The sequence below is a fragment of the Neltuma alba genome, unplaced genomic scaffold, assembly GCF_004799145.2.
Source record: "Neltuma alba isolate B1F8T4 unplaced genomic scaffold, ASM479914v2 tig00003072_pilon, whole genome shotgun sequence".
NCBI lineage: Eukaryota > Viridiplantae > Streptophyta > Magnoliopsida > Fabales > Fabaceae > Neltuma > Neltuma alba.
The window spans coordinates 88970-111201 of NW_021633130.1; the positions used below are offsets into that span (position 1 = coordinate 88970).

Genomic DNA, 22232 nt, shown 5'->3' on the forward strand with positions numbered 1-22232 from the left:
GTTGACATGTTTTGCTGACTATACGTATAGAGAAAATTATATTCAAGGACCAAATTAACAAAATTTTTATCCCTTAATAAGGGTCTCGAACATGTAAAATCATTATGAAGGTAAATGACCTTGTTTGTAAAATTATGTATGAAGACCAAATCCTTGTGTTAAAAAATGGAAGTGGTAGATATCCATAAGAAAATTCTTGACGAGGTACGAGTGTTAAATAATGAAAGCTAGAATTATAATTTTGTTGTTGTTAGAGTTGAATAGTAAATAGAATTGGTATACTTGCCAATTTTCCTCAAAGTTATTTCTACAATAGCGTTAGAATCTGGTGAAGAGTGAAGCACGACCCGTTGCCTTCTCCTCCGATCACTTCCTGTGAATGCTTTAGAAGAGAGAGCAAGGAAGAACACACAACACACACACACATGTATATATGACAACTTTTCACTTACATAGGAGCAAGATTCACACGATGAATTGTTAGTAGTCAAAATGCTCCTTTTTCGAATGAAAAAATGGGTGATTACAGAGTAAATGATGAGGTATTTCTGAATTTAGTCTTTCTGAAAATTGCCTTAATTCGTTACTTCACAAATAAGACAATTCTCAATTTTGTGAATGACAACATTGTCTTCTTATTTAGGTTTTTAAGATATAGACATTTCTCAATCAATCCCTTCCCAAATATAAATATAATTAGTGGTCCATCACATAATGTGTCCATCTGAATTTGATAGAAAAACAGATATTCGATGATAGATTTAATTAAAGAAACCAAATTGAGATATTATCAGAATCGAGAAGCACTTTAGGCACAAGGCGAGGACTGAATTGAAAGACAAACAGGGAGATGGATCTAACATACTGAAAATATAATAGCGGTAATCCGGTACCATTGCCCGATAACTTGCTTCTGGGTTGCTTTATTTATCATAGGAACTGGCAGAGACATGAATTCGAAGAAGCATTTTGGTTTCTGGAAATCCAACATTCAAGTGAACCCAACCAGGAATTATAGGAAGCAGGTACAAAGCCGACCTTAGCAACAAAGGCTAGTGAGACGATCACCACTTTCACCAACACAGGTGTTGATCATGAGGGTGAGTTTCTGGAGTTTGATTTCCCTCATTGGGTTCGAGCACTTCTTTTCCGAAGCCCACATAGACATTCATATAAATAAACATATTCACAAATCACTGGATTTACAGGAGAAGTGTAACATTACGACGTTGCAGAGGAAAGAACAGATGGGAGGAGGGAAGGTTGAAACTTGAAAGCGATACGACGGAGTGCCACCGAACGGAGAGGCTGATATATAGATAGACGCATGCATGCATGTATCTATGGTTGCTGCTTGGGCTTCGGCAAGGGCCATGAATCTAACGAAAAGACTATAATGCTCCCGCTTGACGTTGGTAGCTGCTGAAACACAAAACACAAAAAATCTTTCCGTTGCCGGGAATCCAACCCGGGTCTCTCGGGTAAGAGCCGAGTATCCTAAGTCCTAACCGACTAGACTACAACAGATAACTTCTATAGTTTTAAGATTTAATAATAACTAGGTCTGATATACTAACGAAGCATATAATTACATGCTAAGTAGCTGACCCACGCAATGTGAGTCCAGGTTTTTTTTTTTTGGTATACAAGAAGGCAAAAAGCCTAAAAGAGAAAACTAACTAGTAGGGGATTGAAATCCCAATAGATCTTTCTGCACTAGAGTCCTCAAGTTAGGAGAAGCTGTGTCATAAATGGCCGTGCTAGTAAACCCCATCTTGGCCAGAGCATCTGCAATGATATTACACTTCCTAGGAGCATACTAGAGATGAACTTCTGTCAGTAAAGAAAGCAACCTCTTTACCTCTAGCAAAGTTGTCGAGCAAGTTGTAGAGTGAGAACTCCAATTGGTGAGGGAGTGAATTAAATTCTGGTTATCAGATTCCACTACAAGATTGTTGAATCACATTTGAATTGCTAGATTGAAACCCTTTAACATTCCCCATTCCCCAGCTTCATGGGGAGAACAGACACCAAGATAACAAGAAAATCCCACAACCCAAGTGCCATCATGATCTCGGATAAGGCCCCCACAAGCTGCCAACAGATGAGTTGGACTTTGCACCGTCAAAGTTTAGCTTGAAAAGTGTGCGTGGCGGCGGCTGCCAATGTATCTTATTGGGGGTGTTAATACCAGGCTGATTCTTGACGACTCTTTTACCAGCAAAGGAGGACCACATATTGAGAACAAACAAAGCAGGATTGAGTGGCTTACGAAAAGCATTGTTGAAAATAAATTCATTTCTCCACTGCCAAAGCTTCCATATGGCTACTCCCCACATAATATTCCATTCTACGTCCAGACCATTGCCAAAGTTATTTCTTAGATTCATAGCAACCCAATCAGTAAGAGCAACCGAAAAAAATTGTTGATGGGCAGTAGGTTTTAGTATAGCAAGCCATAGTTTTCTTGCATAACTAGAATCTCTTAAAACATGGAGAGTATTTTCAACCTCATTTTGGCACCAATCACAATTAGAAGAACATTGTGACCACTTGCTCCTCCACAGATTAGTAGGCAGCCGATTATGAAACACTAACCACATAAACAATCTCTCAGCTCCACTCCACTTCCATATAAGGTTGTAGGTAGCATTATAAAAAATTGGGTTAGTCTTTTCAACCATATTATAAGCACTTCTTATAGAAAATTGACCATGACTTGTTTCACTCCACACCATAACATCATTGCCAAAATTAGCCATTGGAGGAATAACAGCTAACAACAAAGAAATTACCTCATTATTCATCAAACCCTTTAGTTTATCAAGGTCCCACGTACCATTAAGTACCCAGTTAGCAACAGTTGAATGTTGCTCAGTATTTGTAAGCAGTCTTGAGCAAAAATCTTTGATTCTTTTCCCATTGGGAAGCCAACAGTCATCAAAAAATTGACATTCAGTCCGTTCCTTATCCTCCATCTAGTTCCAGCTTCCACAATATCCCTTTGTTGATAGATAAATTTCCATAACTGTGAATCCCCCCTTTTGGCAGTAAGAAGATTGTCTTCATTATGCAGCATATATTTATTTTGTAGCACCTCTGCCCATATGCCTTTTGATCCAGTAATAAGCTTCCACGCTAATTTTGCACCACAAGCTCTATTAACTGAATGTAACTTTCTAAAGCCAAGCCCTTTATAGTCCCTAGGCTATGTTATTTTTCCCATCCAATTTGATGAAAACCTCTTCCATTATCCTTGCATCTCCAAATAAAATTCCTTTGAAGTTTTTCCACTTCATTGCAAATTGAAATAGGAATTTTGGCAACTTGCATAGGGTATAATGGTATTGTACTAAGAACAGATTTTGCTAAAACCACTCTCCCACTGGTAGGCAAGCTATTCGTCTTCCAAACAGCAAGCTTGGATTTGACTCTATCAATGATGTACTTGAATTTTTCTGTTGGTTTCTTTTTTCTAGTTAGCGGAAAGCCCAAATAAGTACCAATTTCTTCTGAAATTTTCATTCCCACGCATCTTTTGATTCTTCCTCTTATTTCAGGTTTGACATTCCTTGATAAAAAAATTGATGATTTATCTTTGTTCACCTTTTCTCCAGAAGCTTTACAAAAATATCAAGGCAATTCAACATTACAGCAACCTGGTCATCTGTAGCCTCTCCAAAAAGAAGCAAGTCATCCGCAAACATTAAATGAGAAATCAAGGGGCCTTGCTTATAGGGGTGGAAACAGACCAGGCCAGGCCAGGCTTTACCCTTAACAGGCCAGGCCTGTATTGAAGCCTGTTGGCCTGAGCCTGGCCTATGGCCTGTGACAGGCCTTATATTCAGCTTAAGCCTGGCCTGTGCAAAAGCCTGGCCTGGCCTGAAGCCTGTTAAGAAGCCTGTATTTTTTAAAAAATATTTTAAACATATTTAAATCAACTCAACATTATATAACTCAATCCAAATTATATAAAATACAAACATAAAATTATCTAAAATATTTAAGTGAAAAATATTTAATATTCAAATGGTAGTATATTATTTTGTTGTTCATGTTTCAAATTATATTATTTAAGTGAAAAATATTTAATAACTTGAGGAGAAGATGTAGTTAAAATGGTCACAATACAAGGGATAAACAGAAATCAAATTCATAGAGGGGTTATTTCTATTGTCAATTGTTGGTGATGTACGTTAGAAAAACTAAGTAGTTTTGTATAGGTAAATAAAAGTCAAAAATGACAAACACGAAATCATCATCGGGCAGTAGGATTTGAATGAATAACAAAGTGCATATTATAGAAATCATCATCCAAGGTATATTGAAGAGTAATCCAAACACGGTCTTATTCAGGATAAAAATGTGGTATTAGGCATATTACAATATTAATCAAAACATGGTATTATTTTAAAAAGTTAATTATAAATTTATAATTATAATATTTTTAAAAATATAACAGGCCCAGGCCGCCTAACAGGCTTATTAAAGAGCCTAGGCCTGGTCTTTTAAAAGAAACAGGCCTTTAAAAAGGCTTGAGCCTGTTTTAATTTGGAAATAGGCCAGGCCAGGCCACAGGCCCCTGACAGGCCGCCTGGCCTATTTCCACCCCTACTTGCTTAGAAGCATAGATAGGTTTCCATTTGCCCTCAATCACTGCATCTGAGATTAGATGAGATAATTTATCCATACAAAGCACAAATAAATAAGGAGAGATGGGGTCACCTTGACGTAGACCTTGCTGATGGAAAAAGAAATCAGTTTGCAACCCATTCCAAAGAACATTATAAGAGACAGTGGTCACACAAGACATGATAAGATGAATAAAATTTGTTTCCAGCCCCACTTCTTGAAGAACTTTCTGAACAAACTCCCATTTAATGCGGTCATAAGCTTTCTCAAGATCAATCTTCATAGCTACAAAACCTTTTCTCCCTCTAACTTTGTTCATTAAATGCATTATTTCCTGTCCTACTATTATATTATCCTGAATTTGTCTTCCCGGAATAAAGCTAGATTGAAAAGGGGAAATTAGACTATCCATAATTCCTCTTAATCGTTGTGTGATAATCTTTGTGAGACATTTATAATGAGTAGTGCAAAGAGCTATCGGCTGGAAGTGGTTGACCAATTCAGGGCTTTCTCTCTTTGGGATGAGAGAAATAAGAGTTTTATTGGCCTCCATAATAGAAACTGACCCTGTAAAAAAGCCTTTCACAAATCTAATCAGAGAATCCTTCACAGTCTTCCAGTTAGCTTGAAAAAAGATAGGTGCATACCCATCGTATCCAGGAGCTTTGTAAGGACCCATTGCATGAATAGCATTATGGATCTCTTCATCAGAAGGAATAGAAGCCAAATAAAAATTCTGTAAAACATCCATTTTTGGAAAAGAAGAATGGGTAATAAGATCAATTGAATTGACCGATTCTTCACTGTAAAGAGACTTAAAAAAGAGAACTACCATCTGCTTGAGAGCTTGTTCATCATCAACCCATATGCCAGAATTTTTTTTTAGAGCTAGAACTCTATTCTTCCATCTTCTAAAGGTGGTTTTAAGATGATAATATCGAGTGTTTCTATCACCTTTAGATATCCATTCCGACCTTGATTTCTGAAACCATTTAATCTCCTCCTTTGTAAGAATTTCCTCAAGCTCTTTTTGAAGTTCCAACTCTAAATTATATAAAAATCGAGAGAAAGGATAGGCATAGGAATTTTGAATACCATCAAGCCTTGCTAGAATTTTTTTTTTTTCCTTTTCTCAATTAACCCAAACACTTCCTTGTTCCATATAGAAACAGAATTTGTAAATTGCTGCAAATTCATCTCAAGATCCTCATTATTGCTCCAATTGTCAGATAAGAAATTATGAAAACAATCATGGTGGAGCCACATAGCTTCAAATCTGAAGGTTTTTGAATTACCCTGAGAAGCTACAGCTTTAATTAGATTTATAGAGAGTGGGTTGTGATCAGAAAAATTTGTTCTAGGCAGTACTCTAACCATACAGTCCGGGAATGCAGTAAAGAAATTAGAATTAGCAAGAGCTCGATCTAACCTCTCATAAAGTCTAGCATACCCATTTAGAAGAGGTCCCTTCCAAGTGAATTTAGGACCTGAAGCACCCAAATCGGACAACCCAGCTTCTGCAACTTGATCTTGAAACCATTTGATGGGCTGAGAATTCCCCCCAGCTCCACCAACACGTTCTGAATTAGAGGAGATATCATTAAAATCTCCAAAAACTAACCATGGTTCCATCGAGTCCAGAGAAAGAAGCTTGATTTTGTTCCAAAGAACTTCTCTAAAATTTGAGTGGGGAAGCGCATACACAGCGGTGCATAGAAAAGAGGGGAGATCAGGAAAAATACACCTGACGTGAATGAATTGTCGATTTTTCTCTAACACTGAACATTAACTTCACTGCTTTTCTAAATAGCAACGATACCTCCAGACCTGCCTTCACTAGGAATTAAACGCAGAGAGTCATAGCCCATCGTAAAAATCTGCCTAAACTTTGCTTCATTGTTACTTTTTGTTTCAGCTAGAAACAGTAATACAGGCTTAGGCCCAGACAAAACAGCTTTCAAATTTTTAACAAGCCCAGTTCCACAGGCCCCTCTAACATTTCAAAAAAATATTTTATTCATAGATAAAATATAATAAAATTAAAACCAACCCATTCGAGTGGGTATTCACCTCCATATTATCAAGCATTGGGCTTTCATCTAGGGGCCCAAATTGGGAATAACTTGGATCCCCTTCATTCATCACTTGTTCTCTAGGGTCACGAGGACTAGAAGGCCGAGCAACTAAATGTGTTGTCTTGGGAATAAAACCCTTCTCTACATTATCCTTGTTGCTGTCGTCACTCTCATCCCCCACTGTGAGGTACAACACCTTATCATGTCTAGAGTGGTCCCCCATCATTTCCCTTGATCTTTTCTCTGCCTTTCTCATTTTTTCCTCTGCTCTCACAGGTTCAATGCGCACTATTTGTCTTTCCATATTTTCTCTTGTCCCCACCTTGTTGTTGCCATTATTTCTCTTTTTCGCTCTGCTCTGACGCATCTTTATACGTTGGTGGAAATCATTTTCCCACTGGTGTGTGGGAGCAGCAGGTAGTGGAGCTTCCAAGGGTGAATCATTTGGCACAACTTCTTCCATGTCAGCCAACACTGTAAATCTGGAGCTAATATTCTCTTGTTTTGAGGTATATTCTGCATCTTTGTTTTTTCTTGGCCTACGCTGTTTTTGCACCACTTTCCACATGTCCACATTTGTTTTATCTTGGACATTTGTGTGCTCCTCCACCTTCGATCCGTCATTAATGCCATTATCTTTATGCACTACATTATCAACATCTTGATTAACATGAATTTCCTCATTAGCATGTTTTTAAGGACAAACTTCTGCACGATGCCCATAAATGCCACAATTAGTGCATAAGTTATGCAAGCCTTCATACTCCACATAGTAATCTTGTCCATCCAATTTGAACCCAGACATAAGCTGCTTACCAAGGTCAATTAATACACAAATTCTAGTATAATGCCCTTTTAAGTGATCAGTGGTATTAAGATCAATCTTCAATGTCTTTCCAATTCGGTTTCCAATGAAGGTTAAAGCCTCCTCATCATAGTACTCCAAAAAAAATTTCTGGCATTCAAACCCATACAGCAACCTTATCTATGGTGGCTTGTGCTGGTTTGAAGTTTGGTTCCCATGGCCTGACTGTGAGGTAGTAGTTATAAATCATCCAAGGACCTCCTGTGAGAGCTTGATAGAAATCTTCTTTATTGGAAAATTTGACTACAAAATAGCGATATCCAATGTTAATCAGTTTCGTGATTCCTTTCTTTGCCTACATGGATTGCACCCTTTTTTCTAAAGCTTTGTATCCTATGTTTCTTCCCAGTAGTTTAACAATAACAGCTCTGTTCCATGCTCGGTATAGACGCTTTTTCATCGTTCCAGAAAACTCAAAAGTTGGAAAGTTTCTTCTGGGTCTTCTTTAACAACGCAAACCGGTTCCTTATTTTCTAAACCCTATGATTTAGGACAATGCAGCAAGAAATCATCATCGGATTCAAATCCTTTATCACTATCTTCGTCCATTTGTTCTTCATTCCTAGTAATACCCTTCAGCTTCTCAGCAAAGGAAGGTTTACTAGTAGCTCCTGTTTGTGCCTTTTCTCCAAGTTGTGGCCAGTAACCTTGAAGCATGTTTTCTTCAACTCCTTGTTTCCTTTGCTTAATCTTTTTTGAGCTTCAGTTCAGCAGGTCCTCCTCCTCCTTAGAAGGAGGAATTTCAGAAGTATTTCCACGAGAGAGCGAGAGAGCCATCTAACTCGTGCTCCTTTTACAAAAGATTGTACTATTAAAATTTTAATCCAACAATAGCGAAGCGAAAAAGAGGACAGGAGAAAGGATCCACTTTCAAAAGGGTAACAAATGCATATACGGCAATGTGAGTCCAAGTTGTGTAACAAGAAGTCTTCTCTCAGTCTTCTCCTAAACTTAATACCTAACGTTTGGCAGCCCACACGATACTTTTGTCACTTCCAGAATCCATACTCCACACGCCATTTTATATCATCTTCATGAATACTTTCAGGATAAAAATATGTTTAGTCTTAGAATCTTTATTATTTCAGAATTATAAAGAAAATAATCGTACAAGAAAATTATTACTCCCTCCATTCCTTTTTATAAGATACAATTGTTGGGTATACTTTGTTTCATTTCATGAGAGACTCTTAGAGGTTATTTCCAAATTAATTTGTAAACTTTCAATTTTACCCTCATTTAATTACAAATTTTCTTTTTTCTAAGATAACTTTCTCTTTCTCTGTTATACATTCTCTCTCCACTACATATTATCTCTTCCACATAAATGAGGGTATTTTTGAAAAATAAAATTTATTTTTTACATATTTATTGTACTCAACTAATTTTAACTAACTTTTTAAATAATGGGATTTGGTTAATTATATCTTATAAAAAGGAATAGAGGGAGTAGGATGTAAAAGTATGATCTTTTAACTTTAAAAAATATACTTTAGTTCGTTTAATCCTAATATCATTAACATAAAATGATAACAATTGAAATAATCTAATACTAATATATTAAGTTTAATTTTCAAGACAACTATGATTGTTACAAAAACTCATCATTTTAAGCCTAACAATTTTAAGATTAGAAGACTAATTGTATATATTTTTGTATATCTTACCATACACTTGCGTTAGTAAATGTTAATATTATTAATTAGTTGGTGTTTGTCTCAATAAATAAAAATCTACAAATTATAATGGATAAGATTATCTCTAGAAAAAAAAAGCAAAAAAAATAAACAGAGAGAGAGATAAGTTGTCACATGGCCGGTACGTGGCTCCAAATTAATTCATATAATTACTCGAATATGGGATGGCAGTGAAAACAAGGGTTGTTATCATCCTGTTCCCTTTTTCATTCAGTATTGTTTTTCTTTTCGCCTACTTCAATAATTCTCTTCGGCGAAAATTCAAAGTTGCCCCGCGCAGCTAATTGGACTAAAAAGAAACCACACAACAAAGTAGTGCCCCAGGCTTATATCCTGAATTTACTGCTTTCTGAATTTTTTGGCTGGTGCTTCTCTGTTGTTGCGATCATTTTCAATTTTATTTTGCTAGTTGTGATATTTCTTCACGAAGGAAAAAATCCAAAAATAATATTAAAAAAAACCTTCTCTTTCAATTTGTGATGTTTATATCTCAAAAAGAAAAAAAAAGGCTAGTTATTCTAGTGATAGCACTTATATTTTTCATTTGGCGCTACTCCTCCGCTCCTAACCTACTTATTGTGTTAATTTTGATATTAAATGTAAGACTTATTTCTTATATTTATCAGTTTTTTTTTAAATTATACTTATTGATACTCTCTCAACCATAATCAAGTAAAAGATGAAGGGAGAATATTAAGAAAAATAATTATGGTGTTTTAGGAAAAATATATTGTATTTTTTATAATTAACTAACTTATCTAATTTCTTTAATATAATCAAATTAATTAAATAAATCTTATATTAAAGACGAGATGAGTATTTTCTAATGCCATCTAATGTCTGCATCCAATGCCACCTATTGGCTAGTAGTGTGCGGTAGGGGTGCATATTGGCAGGGCAAGACCCCTGCCCGATACCCAGTTCGAAGTATGTGCAGGCTGCAAAATGTAGCCAGCTACCCAGCCCTACCCGTAGAAGCCCTAACCATTTTGGGCTGGGCATAGGCAGGGCGAGCTTCATTACCCAAAAACTGATGCCTTGCTCATATCATGAAAAAAAAAAATCCATCTATACCTAAAAATCACATCTCATAATTCTACATTTTAACACATTAAAATCATCTAGAAATAATCCAAAACAAGTCTTAACAAATATCTAATTAAATAACATCAATAATCCATCTAATTAAACTAATGTGGTTATGGACCAGATTTTAGGACAATTACACAGGACATAATCAACAATCAATTTTAGAGATATGTATCGCATCATAAGGACACATATTCTACACAATCAAATCCATCATATCTTCATATTTAATAGTGTATTCATTTTCTCTGTTCATGAGAAAGAAACTAAGGGGTAATTTGGTAAACTAGTATCTAGATCCTATAATCTCACATGCAAAGGTATCTCAGATACTAGGATTGGATGATGGTATGACATGTTGTTATGTGAAGATATAGATAAACAAGGTAATGTCTGAAATAACACCTTTGATAAGCTAATGTTACAGTGTGTTATTGAATGACCAAAATCTTATATCACTTCATATCACAAAGTGCAATAAATCTTTTTCATGTTGCCAAATTTCCCCTTATATTTATTGGTAATTAATTCCAAAACAAAATTTATTCATATAAATATTATAACCATATAAAGTATAATACAAATGTCCAGAAATGGCATTATACTTTATTTTCCAAATGAACAAATAAGGAGAAAAACCATATATGAGATTTTTAAATTTTTTGGATATATTTCTAATCAAAATTCAAAACAGTAACCTTATAAAATTTAAAGGATGTAACGTATAAAAATTAAAGAGTAGATTAGAAAGTTCAAGAAGGAAATAAGATTGATTTGGATGCTCCATCATGTCTTCCATTACTAAAATGTAAGATACACATCTATTATTATACCAAACTCATATTATGAGTACCTCATTTTCTTAACCACAGGATCTCATGCCATAGCTTGCAACAAACCATTGTATTTAAGATCAACGCACACCAAAACTACCCAGAGACTGCTCCTAGCTTTTGAAATGCCATTATTTTGTTCATCTCCAGAAAGATTACTTGCTCTTTGCTTACAAGCTTAGCGCAAAAGGAAAAGGAACAGGGTACCAACTTATTTAGCTAAGGCCTTTCCATCAAGGAGCGTCCCTCATAAGTCATCAGCCTCAACTCCCGTCTCAAGATCATCCACCATTACCTAGATTGTTCCTATAACATAGAAGGGGCAAAGTATTTACAGAGTCGAATAAGGCCAAATACCTCAGTGTTTGGTCGGGCCAAACAAATGTGATTGAAATGAAAATATATATAATAAATATATATTCATAATGAAAATGAATAGGGACAAGACTTGCCTCTTGCGATGTGATTGAAATGAAAATGAATCAAAGAAAACCCACAGCCAAATAAATTGTTAACAAATGAAAAACAATATTAAATTGTCTTATTCACTCATTTCAGTTGATTCCTCAACCCTCACTGGCTCTTTATCATCAATGTATGGTTGAAGACCCTCGCATGAGTTTTGAAGATTTTTACACATAATAATTGTACTTGTTCAAGTTCAGTTACTTTTAGTTAAAATTCCTAAACAGGTAGTTTTAAACAATTTCTCCTAATAAAATTTATTATATTCAACATCTATACCTTACATTTTAGTTATATTTATATTCAATAACTAAACAGGTAGTTTTGAAGACCCTCGCATCAGTGCATGCTATGTGATCCAAAAGACCAATATTATATTTTAAGGAATTTGGGGGGGGGAACACATAAGCCTACGAATACAACAATTCAAAATTGGTATCCAAATCAAGTGAACACCAATGATATAACTCTGCAAAATTGATATGCAAAACTGCAAATCGGGCAACTGAAATGCAATTTAAAATTGTGAACAGATAAATCAATCCGTTCTTAGCTCAATCTTTGAACAGGAAATTAATCAGAGAAAGAAAGGCCTAGCCGATGCTTTCAATCTTCGTCCTCTCTTGTCCTCGCAAGAAGGAGATGAAAATCACTGGAATGAGGACCCAGCTCTATACTTACAGTCTGCAGGTGCTAGCCAGGGAAATTTCCACTCTAAGGAGAGCCTAATCAACATGGAAAAATGGGGCAACTGAAATGGAAATGAAGATTGACCTGAGATGGATGGGAGAGATAGATTGAGAGGCTACCTCGCTGATTCGGTGGTCGCTGCTTCGTTGTTGATGGCTTGACGATTCGGTGGTCACTACTTTGCTGTTGACAGCTTGCTACTTCAGTGGTCGTTGCTTTGCTGGTTGATGGCTCCCTGCTTTACTATTGCTGTGAGCTACCAAACTGACTGAGAGGGAGACCGAGAGTGAAAGGGAGACCGAGACTGAGAGACTGAGAGGGAGAGGGAGACCGAGACTGAGAGGGGGATTGGGAGAAGGACCGAGAGTTCGAGAGTGAGAGAGTGAGAGCCTGAGAGGGAGACCAGACTGAGAGGGAGACTAGGAGAGGGACCGAGACGGCGAGACCAAGAGAGTGAGAGACTAAGAGACTGAGAGGGAGAGCTCAGAGAGAGGACTGAGAGGGAGTCGGGACTTGGAGGGGCTAAGGCTGGGTTCATGATATAATGATAATAATATAAAGGAATTTAAAAAAACTGATATATCTCGTGCAGGGCCAAACAGGTAGGGCAGGGTACCTTGCCTGCTGCCGGCCCTGCCCATGATCTGCCCTACCCAAAAGTGTCCAATTTTTTTTGGGCTTCAATTTTTCAGGCCGGTTGGACATTTTTTACCCGGGCTTTGGCGGGTGCACTGGGTGGACAGGCATTATGAACACCCCTAGTGTGCGGGCCACCGGCTTCTTCTTCTTCTTTTAAATTATTGATTATTGATGCACAATAGCGTTAGGCCCACCAAAAACAACCTCACTGTCTTATTAAAAATAACATTTTTTTAATAAAAAAATTATGAGCAATACCAAACGCTTCCCCACTAAATTTTTTTCCCAAAAAAATAATAGAGCACTAGCTTGCTGTTTTTAATTGGTACGGAAGCAAAAGGACAAATTCGGCGGAGCATCAATTCCTTGTTTAATCCATGGGTGGTGAGGATACTTACAATTACATTAGTCATACTTATCATACTACGTCGTTTTTCTTTTGGTTTTTTTGGTAGGAACCTGGTGATATTCCCTAGTTGATAACTAGAAACTAATCCTTGCTAGGCCTATAGATCACTTAAGTGGGTTCTGTCTCTTTCAACAAAACCGTTTTCATGCACAAGTCTTGATTCGAGCCCAAAACATCGAACCAGCTATATACCAATTGTGCGAAACCAGTTTTAGTCCTCATCATCTCGATAAGTATCATAAGCTCATCAGATCTGAACTGTTTATATTATATTTGAACGATCTAGATTTAAAATCTTTAATTAATTATTTTTAAATAAAAAACTAATTTTAAAAGAATATTAGTTAAGAAATTATCTTTATTTTAAATTTTATATATATTAAAATAATTCTTTTGAATACATAAAAATTAAAAAGAAATCAAATGTAAACCATCCAATTGAGATATGGGCGATCTAGATCTGATGAGTTTAAAATACTCATCAAAATGATGAGCACCAAAACTGGTTTCTCAATTGTGCGGAGTTTTCTTGGTTGCGTCGTTTTTTTTCTTAATTGTTGTGGGTCCCCCACTTCATTGTCATGCGACGTTCGTTTTTCTTTCTTTTTTTGATAAGACGGAAAGAGAAAAGACAAAACTAAAAAGCATTTGAGTCGTTTGCTTGGAGTGTAGCCTCCACCGTCATAGGATCCAAGATTTGAAAATCTTAACTGATGCTAAGAGCTATCTTGGCCAGCTTATCTGCGTCGCCGTTTTCATCTCGATCAATTTGCTGCAATTCCACTTGCCATTCTCTCATCATCATTTCTTTGATCTCCTGAATCAATGAGTAATCTGCATGTATATCATTCGCCTCTCCTTCAATCAGCCCCAAGGCTTCTGCAGAATCGCTCCTAAGAATTATGTCCCTGTAGCCACAGTCCCAGGCCCTTTTGAGACCCATTAAGCAGCCCCAAAGTTCTGCTGCGAGGTTATCAATAACGTCTAATTTGAGAAGGAATCCTTCGGTAAGATCATGGTTCCAGGCCTTAATAATTCCTCCACAAGCAGCAGCGTTTGTTCTGTATGAGAAAACGCCATCAACTTCAACAAAGGTACTTTGCCTATTATTGGATCCATTATTTCTTCGTCTTCCTCTTACGATCTTTTATCTGCGTGAAACATTTGCTTCTTAAAGTTATTCAAAACACCCAAAAAAAGGGGGAAGGGAAAAAAGTTGGGCGTTGATCTGCGTTGAAACACTAGGGAAGCTGATTACTGTTGGTAGATCGGAGGTTTATATGCATTCAGATTGTGAAGTTTCACATCAATATATACATATCATAGACTGCCAGTGTTTAATTGTTCAATGATAGCTTGCCTTTGGCCTTACTTCACCTACATGGTGACATGTTCTAGAACTTCAAATATCTATTTACACAAAAGGAGGAGAAACAAAATATCATGATCATATTTTGGTGTTGTAGATGATTTGACTACTAATAATTTAATATTATTATTTGTGATTATTGGAGTCATCTCATTCTTGCTTTAATTTTCACAGGGTGAAGAAAAGAAAGATAGAAGAAGAGGGGGAAATCAAATTTTCCTTGTATTGAATTCAGGTAAAAAAAAAAAAAAAGGTGAGATTTTTGTTTCATGGTTGAGTTTTCACTACATCTTTTTTTTTCAACAACATAAAACAATTAAAGGTGCCTTTGCAAATACTAATCCTCTGATCTTAAATATAAGATTTATTTTTGTAGTATAAATTACATCACAAAATGAGTCTTATATTTAGGACCGGAGAAGTAATTGATATATATAATGGCTTTTATGTTACTTTTTATTCTAAATTTGTAATTTTATTAATTAAGAAATTCAATTTAATTATAAGGATCGGGATTTTGGAATAAAATAAGAGTATGAAATGAATAAACAAAATAATGAACTCTCCTAACAAGTTGTTGGTTGAGATATGAACGCAAGTTCAAATCTTGAGAAGCGCATTTATTGGAAGGCTTTAACCTTCAACGCTCCTGGCTTAATAGGAATTAGTTTCAAATCTAAAGTAATTTGGGAATATATGAAAGAACACTTTTTTAATAAATAATAGGAAAATTAGAGGATGTGATCAGAGAATGTACGGGGTGTGGTAGGGATAATTTCAGTCTTTTTTAATTTATATTTGAATATTTGATCTCTTTAGATAATTACGATTCTTAAGATTTTCTCTAATAAATATCATTCCTGGTTCTCACTTAGGGCCTGCTTGGTTTGAGGGGAGGGTGGGGTGGGGAGGGGGAGGGGAGATTTTATTTTCCGACTTTCTTAGGTTCTTCTTGTACTTCATTTCTTCAATTTCCTTCGTATGACTTACACTTTTCTAATTTCCTTTTTCCTTACTTTCTGAGTTTACGGACTTTCGGTGGCACTTAAATCTTCTTTCATATTTTCACTGTTCACATCACTCATTGCCAGCTCTTTCTTGATCATTTCTTAACTTCTCAACTCAGCACTTTGGCTTTTGCTTCTATTTCCCAATTTCTGTTTTCTCTCTGCCGCATCTCTATTAAAAGAAATGTTTTTCCCAAAAAAATTCCTGATTTTGATCCTTTTGCATTTTTTGCTAACAATTCTCTGTTGTTTATTTTTCTCGTTTTGTGATATTTCTTCACAAAGAAAAAAAATCCTAAAAATAGTTTTGTGAAAAAAAAAACCTGATCTTTCAATTTGTGATATGTTTAGTTGATGTTGTTTTTTCTTGTTTGATTTTACAAGTTCATCATCTTTCTTCGAAAACTTTCACATTTTAATGTTGTCTTTGATTGTTGTGAAGCTTCCGTTTCTCAAAGTTGTTCAAAACACCATTAAAAAAAAAAAAGAGGTCACTCATGCTTCTGTGCTGGAACACTGAGGAAAGCTAATCACTGCTGGGAGATTGAGGCTTACGTACACCTTGAAATTGCAAAGTTTCACGTCTGACACTACTGTAAGTTTGAAAATATATATTCATGCCAAAGTCAGTCAGTGTTTAATTGATCTGCATTTATTAAGTTCGATTTGTTTTCCAGCTTTTGCAGCATATTCTTGTATTTCTGGATATAGAGAGCAACCAAGAAAAATAAGAAAAAATCTGTTACAGCCATATTGAGCGCAAGTTGCTCAAGGTGTGGCTCCCCTAGTTTTACATTATGTCTAAAGATACCCCTTTGCATTTTTTTTATTTGGCGTACAATATAAGGTTTTCTTTTTCTAATTTTGCCAAAATCACAGGGTTTTTCAAAGGAAAAATTAAGGGAAAATGACATTGAGATCCCACACAAGCAAATATACAGCAAGAAAGTCCCCTCAAATAAGATAATTCTTTTAAATTCTCAAAGGGACTTGACTGCAATATTTAGAAACTTAAAAAGACATTCTTGCCCTGATAGACACATTTAGATGGTAAAAACTTTCCTGTTTTCAAACGAAAAGTGCTCACTGAATGCCCGCCTCCATTTCCAAATCATCGCGCATCTTCACCAAAGCTGAGGATTGGTTGCTCCTTCAAAATCATGATCTATGTCTATTGAAGCCGACAACTGGTGATTCTTCTATCATTTCTTCCAATTTCTGGTTCGATTACTTCACTCTCGACATTAACAACTGACCCCAAATCCTCTCAACAACATTCCCTAAATCACTTGACCATCATTAGAGTCTTGAAAGTTATCATCATCGCTGGAGTAGTTGCAATGAAGACTGTTGCTAGAGTCGTTTAAATTCAATGTCATTAACAGAGTGGTTGTAGTGAAGCTCCTCGTGATTTCCGCCAATCTTCACCAATCTGTTCATTTGTGTTCGAAGCAGGGCCTTCAGCAATCCTCCTTATGGTGAGTAGTCATTTTCATCACTGGGCTTACTCCATCATTGTTTTGCCCTTGTTATAATGTTTGTTGGATTTGCTTAAACTGAATGTTGTGTCTTTGGTATGAAGTTAGTGGCAATTTCGTGGCTTTCATTGATTTGTGGGTTGTGGTTTTTGTGAATGGGTTGAGTTTCTTTTAAGGGTTGGGTTTCTTTTAATTAATTTCTTCATAGTATTATTATCACATGAACATTTCGTATGCACATGTCTATATTCAAAATGGCCGGGATGCATAGAACTTGTGGAGGTGCCTTTCTTTTGAAAATAACTGTTTCTATATGATACTAGGGGCTGTTAAGCCAAAATTGTCTACCATCGAGGACAAAATTGACAATGAAGTTAAATGGGCTAAAGTTTATGTGCAAATGATTGGTTGATAACGCATTTTGTAACAAAGTCATCAAATCATGTTTATATTCAATATTTATTTGAAATTCTATATTGTTTCTTACTATTGTCATTATATTACCAATATTATTTTGTGCAGATATATTGTTTCTTATAAAAGTAAAAAATTAGTTATAAAGTGATATTTGACTTTTAACAAACATTGATATTATATCACATGATGACAAAAAAAAAATATTCACAAAATAATCTCTTAAATATCACTAGATACATTGGCAAGTGACAGTGTGACCATTAACAATTGATATGGCTACCATTGACAAGTCACAGTACAACCGTTAATAAGTCACAGTGCAACCATTGACAAGCCTGATAAGCCCAATCCGCAGTGGCTCCTTGAGAAATTCGCCGTAGCGCCTGAGTAGAAAGAAGGGGAAGCATTCTGTAATAGGTGCTGTGGCACCTAGATAAATCCGCCGTAGTACCTACATAAAATTCCTGCCCTTGATTCCATGGTTGACAAGTCATAGTCCAACCATTGACAAGCCACAGTGCCAACATTGCAAATCACAGTGCCACCATTGACAAGTTACAGTGCATCTATTGACAAGCCTGATAAGCCCAATCCGCCATGGTACCCCTAAGTAGAAAGAAATGGAAGGCATTCTATAATAGGCACCGTGGCACCTAGACAAAATTCTTACCCTTGATTCCATGGTTGACAAGTGACAGTGCAACTATTGACAAGTCACACTGCAACAATTGACAAGTCATAGTGCCATCATTGACAAGTTACAGTGCGCTTGTTAACAAGCCTAATAAGGCCAATCCGCCGCAACGCCTTGAGAGATCTGATGATTTGTAATTACATGCAACCTGATGATTTTTTGTGTGTGGATGGGTTGTGAAATAAGTGCAGTTCCATGTATATAATGGTGTAAATGGAAGTTAGCTATAAATTGGTATGTTAGATTCTACTGTCATTTTAGTTGTCATTATTACACCCTGTATTGTCAACAACTTGTTCTGACTTGTCACTAATTGCAATTATTGCATTATAACTTGTTAATGGTTACTCTATGACTTGTCAATGGTGACACTGTGGCTTGTCAATAGTGGCACTGTGACTTCTTAATAGTTGCACTATCACCTGTCAACCATGAAATCAATGATAAGAATTTGGTCTAGGTGCCACAGCGCCTATTACAGAATGGCTCCCATTTCTTTTTACTCAGGGCATCATGGCAGATTTCTCAAGGCGCCACGGCGGATTGGACTTATCAGGCTTGTCAACAAACACAGTGTGACTTGTCAATAGTGGCATTGTGACTTGTCAATATTAGCACTGTGGCTTGTCAACGGTTGCACTGTGACTTGTCAACCATGGAATCAAGGGCAAAAATTTTGTGTAGGTGCTACAGTGGATTTATCTAGGCACCGTAACACCTATTACAGAATGCTTCTCCTTCTTTCTACTCAAGACGCCATGGCGGATTGGGCTTATAAGGCTTGTTAACGATTGCACTGTGACTTGTCAATGGTGGCCATGTCACTTGTCAATGGTCACACTGTCACTTGTCAATGTATCTAGTGATATTTGAGAGATTATTTGTGAATTTTTTTTTGTGATAATGTGATATAATATCAATGTTTGTTAAAAGTCAAATATCACTTTATAACTAAGTTTTTACTTTTATAAGAAACAATATATCTGCACAAAATAATATTGGTAATATAATGACAATAGTAAGAAACAATATAGAATTTCAAATAAATATTGAATATAAACATGATTTGATGACTTTGTTACAAAATGCGTTATCAACCAATCATTTGACACATAAACTTTAGTCCATTTAACTTCATTGTCAATTTTTTCCTTGATGGCAAACAATTCTGGCTTAACAGCATGCAGTATCGTATAGAAATAGTTATTTTCAAAAGAAAGGCACAAAATCAAAAGGTACAACACCCTTAATTGGTATTGTAACATATGATGATGAAAGTAATAATATTATAAATATGATTTGATCATCTTGTTACAAAATGACTTGTCGACCAGTAGGCCATTACTGCTCATTGCTAATACCCTTAATTGCCAATAATCTCTTACAGCACATATCATGGCCTAACAAAAAAAAAATTAATTACTAGGCTATCTTCTTCGTGAACAAGGAAAACTAGAAAATTTGGAGCTCTTTTGTCTACTTCTGTTGCCTCCATCCTTCCCCATCTTCTTAACCTGCAAAAAAAAAAAAAAAAAGACAAACTATGAGCAATTCTGCATGATATTTTAGCCTCTTCACAAGGAATATCATTATTAAGTTGGGCCTTGTAGTAATTAAAGATGTAGGCTTCTTATAAATCCAGGTTCCCTTATAATTCATATGAATTCAAAAGTTTATTTTCTTGACTTAAATATATTAACATAAATATTTGTTCAAAAATCAAAACTTGCAGTACTTCTTTGCTACTCAGAATTAAAAAAAAAAACCTAAACATCATATCTAACGTAGAACTTGTTCAGACCAGTTCTAAAAATTCATACCCAAACTTTGAAGATATTCAACCATATCTTATCAATACAGTTCTACCCAATCTATATTTATGGCCATCACCCAACACCAGAAAAAAATAACATATAATAGTTTTAGGACATGGAAAGGCAATAAATTTCCTCTTCACTGCACTCTCTATGATCTGTCTAGTTGACTCTTATATATCACAATATATGTTTCAAATCACATTATTCTCACATCTTTATTCCAAATTCGTGTTTTTTAACCAAATCCACTGTTACAATATTAGACGAAAGAATAAAGAAGAAAGAGTTGGAAAAAGAATTCAAATTTGACATAAACTATAATTCCCTACTCTAAAAATTTGGGAATCACGCACCTCCACAAGTTCTATGCATCCCAGCCATTTTGAATATAGACATATGCATACGAAATACTCATGTGATAATAATACTATGAAGAAATTAATTAAAAGAAACCGAACCCTTAAAAGAAACTCAACCCATTCACGAAAACCACAACCCACAAATTAATGAAAGCCACAAAATTGCCACCAACTTCATACCAAAGACACAACATTCAGTTGGAGCAAATCGAACAAACATTATAACAAGGGCAAAACATTGATGGAGTGAGCCCAATGATGAAAATGACTACTCACCATAAGGAGGATTGCTGAAGGCCCTGCTTCAAACATAAATGAATAGATTGGCGAAGATTGGCAGAAATCACGACGAGCTTCACTGCAACCACTCCATCAATGACATTGAATTTAAATGACTCTGGCAACAGGCTTCATTGCAACTACTCCAGTGATGACGATAACTTTCAAGACTCCAACGACGGTCAAGTGATTTAGGGAAGGTTGCTTAGAGGATTTGGAGTCAGTTGTTAATGTCAAGAGTGAAGTAATCGAACCAGAAATTGGAAGAAATGAGAGAAGAATCACCAATCACCGGCTTTAATAGACATAGATGATGATTTTGAAGGAGCAACCAATCCTCAACTTTGGTGAAGATGCGCGATGATTTGGAAATGGAAGAGGGCATTCAGTGAGCACTTTTCGTTTGAAAACAGGAAAGTTTTTACCGCTGTCTGTCAGGGCAAGAATGTCTTTTTAAGTTTCTAAATATTGCAGCCAAGTCCCTTTGGACTTTAAATTAATGACTTTGTTCCTATGATTTAACTTGATTATTGGTTGAACTTTAATTCAATTTCGTTGAAACTGTGACGAGGTGTAACTTTAACGCTCCTTTTCTTTTTCCTTTTTAATCGTTGTGGGTCTCATCATATGTCATTGCCATACTATATCATTGACTCCTCTGTGCTCGACGGACTTTGCGATCTACTACTGCCAAAGCTTCAGATCTGCTTCTTCTTTCAGAGTTTCACATCATTACAACTTTCTCCTTCTGTTTTTTCCTCATTTCTCAGCTTCTTTAGCGCTTTTTCAGAAATTTCCAGTGTCTCGGCACTTTTCATTTTTGCAGAAAATTTTTTCTGAACTTAATTCTTTTCTTGGCACTTTTCATTTTTGTTTGTTCCCATTGTCTTCTTTCGTAACTTCACAGCATTCCTGGCATTTTTTTTTTTTTTTGTGTTTACAGATTTCTCAACTTGTTCTTTTTTCTGCAATCTCCTTTTTATTTTCTGATATTGTTTTCCTTTCACTGTTTCACATTAAAAAATAAAAATAAAAAATTCCAAATTTGCTCCTCTTGCACTTTTGCTGGCACTTTTCCTTTGTTGTAATCATTTTTAAATTTGCTGTCTTTTGATGTTTCTTCAAGAAGAAAAAGAAGCTGCACTTTGAATTTGTCACTAATGATATCTAAAACAAATAGTTATTCCCTCCGCTTTCATTTTTTCCGAGTTTTTTGGTGATGTTGCTTCCCTATCTGTTTTTACAATTCATCGTCTTGCTGCTAAAAAACCTTTGATTTGCGTGAATCATCTACTTCTTAAAGGTGTTTAAAACACTATAAAAAGAGGGGAGATAAAAGTGGTCTCGTCATTGATCTGTGTTGGAACACTAGGGAAAGCTTCTTATTGCTGGTAGATCTGAAGTTTATACATACTCAA

General features: G+C 35.8%; 1 non-coding gene across 1 annotated transcript; it reads right to left on the minus strand.

Moving 5' to 3' along the window:
* Window positions 1-1447: 1447 nt before the first annotated feature.
* Window positions 1448-1527, minus strand: TRNAK-CUU (transfer RNA lysine (anticodon CUU)). The gene has a single exon. It is a non-coding gene; the product is annotated as a tRNA-Lys (tRNA).
* Between the last annotated feature and the right edge of the window lie 20705 nt (window positions 1528-22232).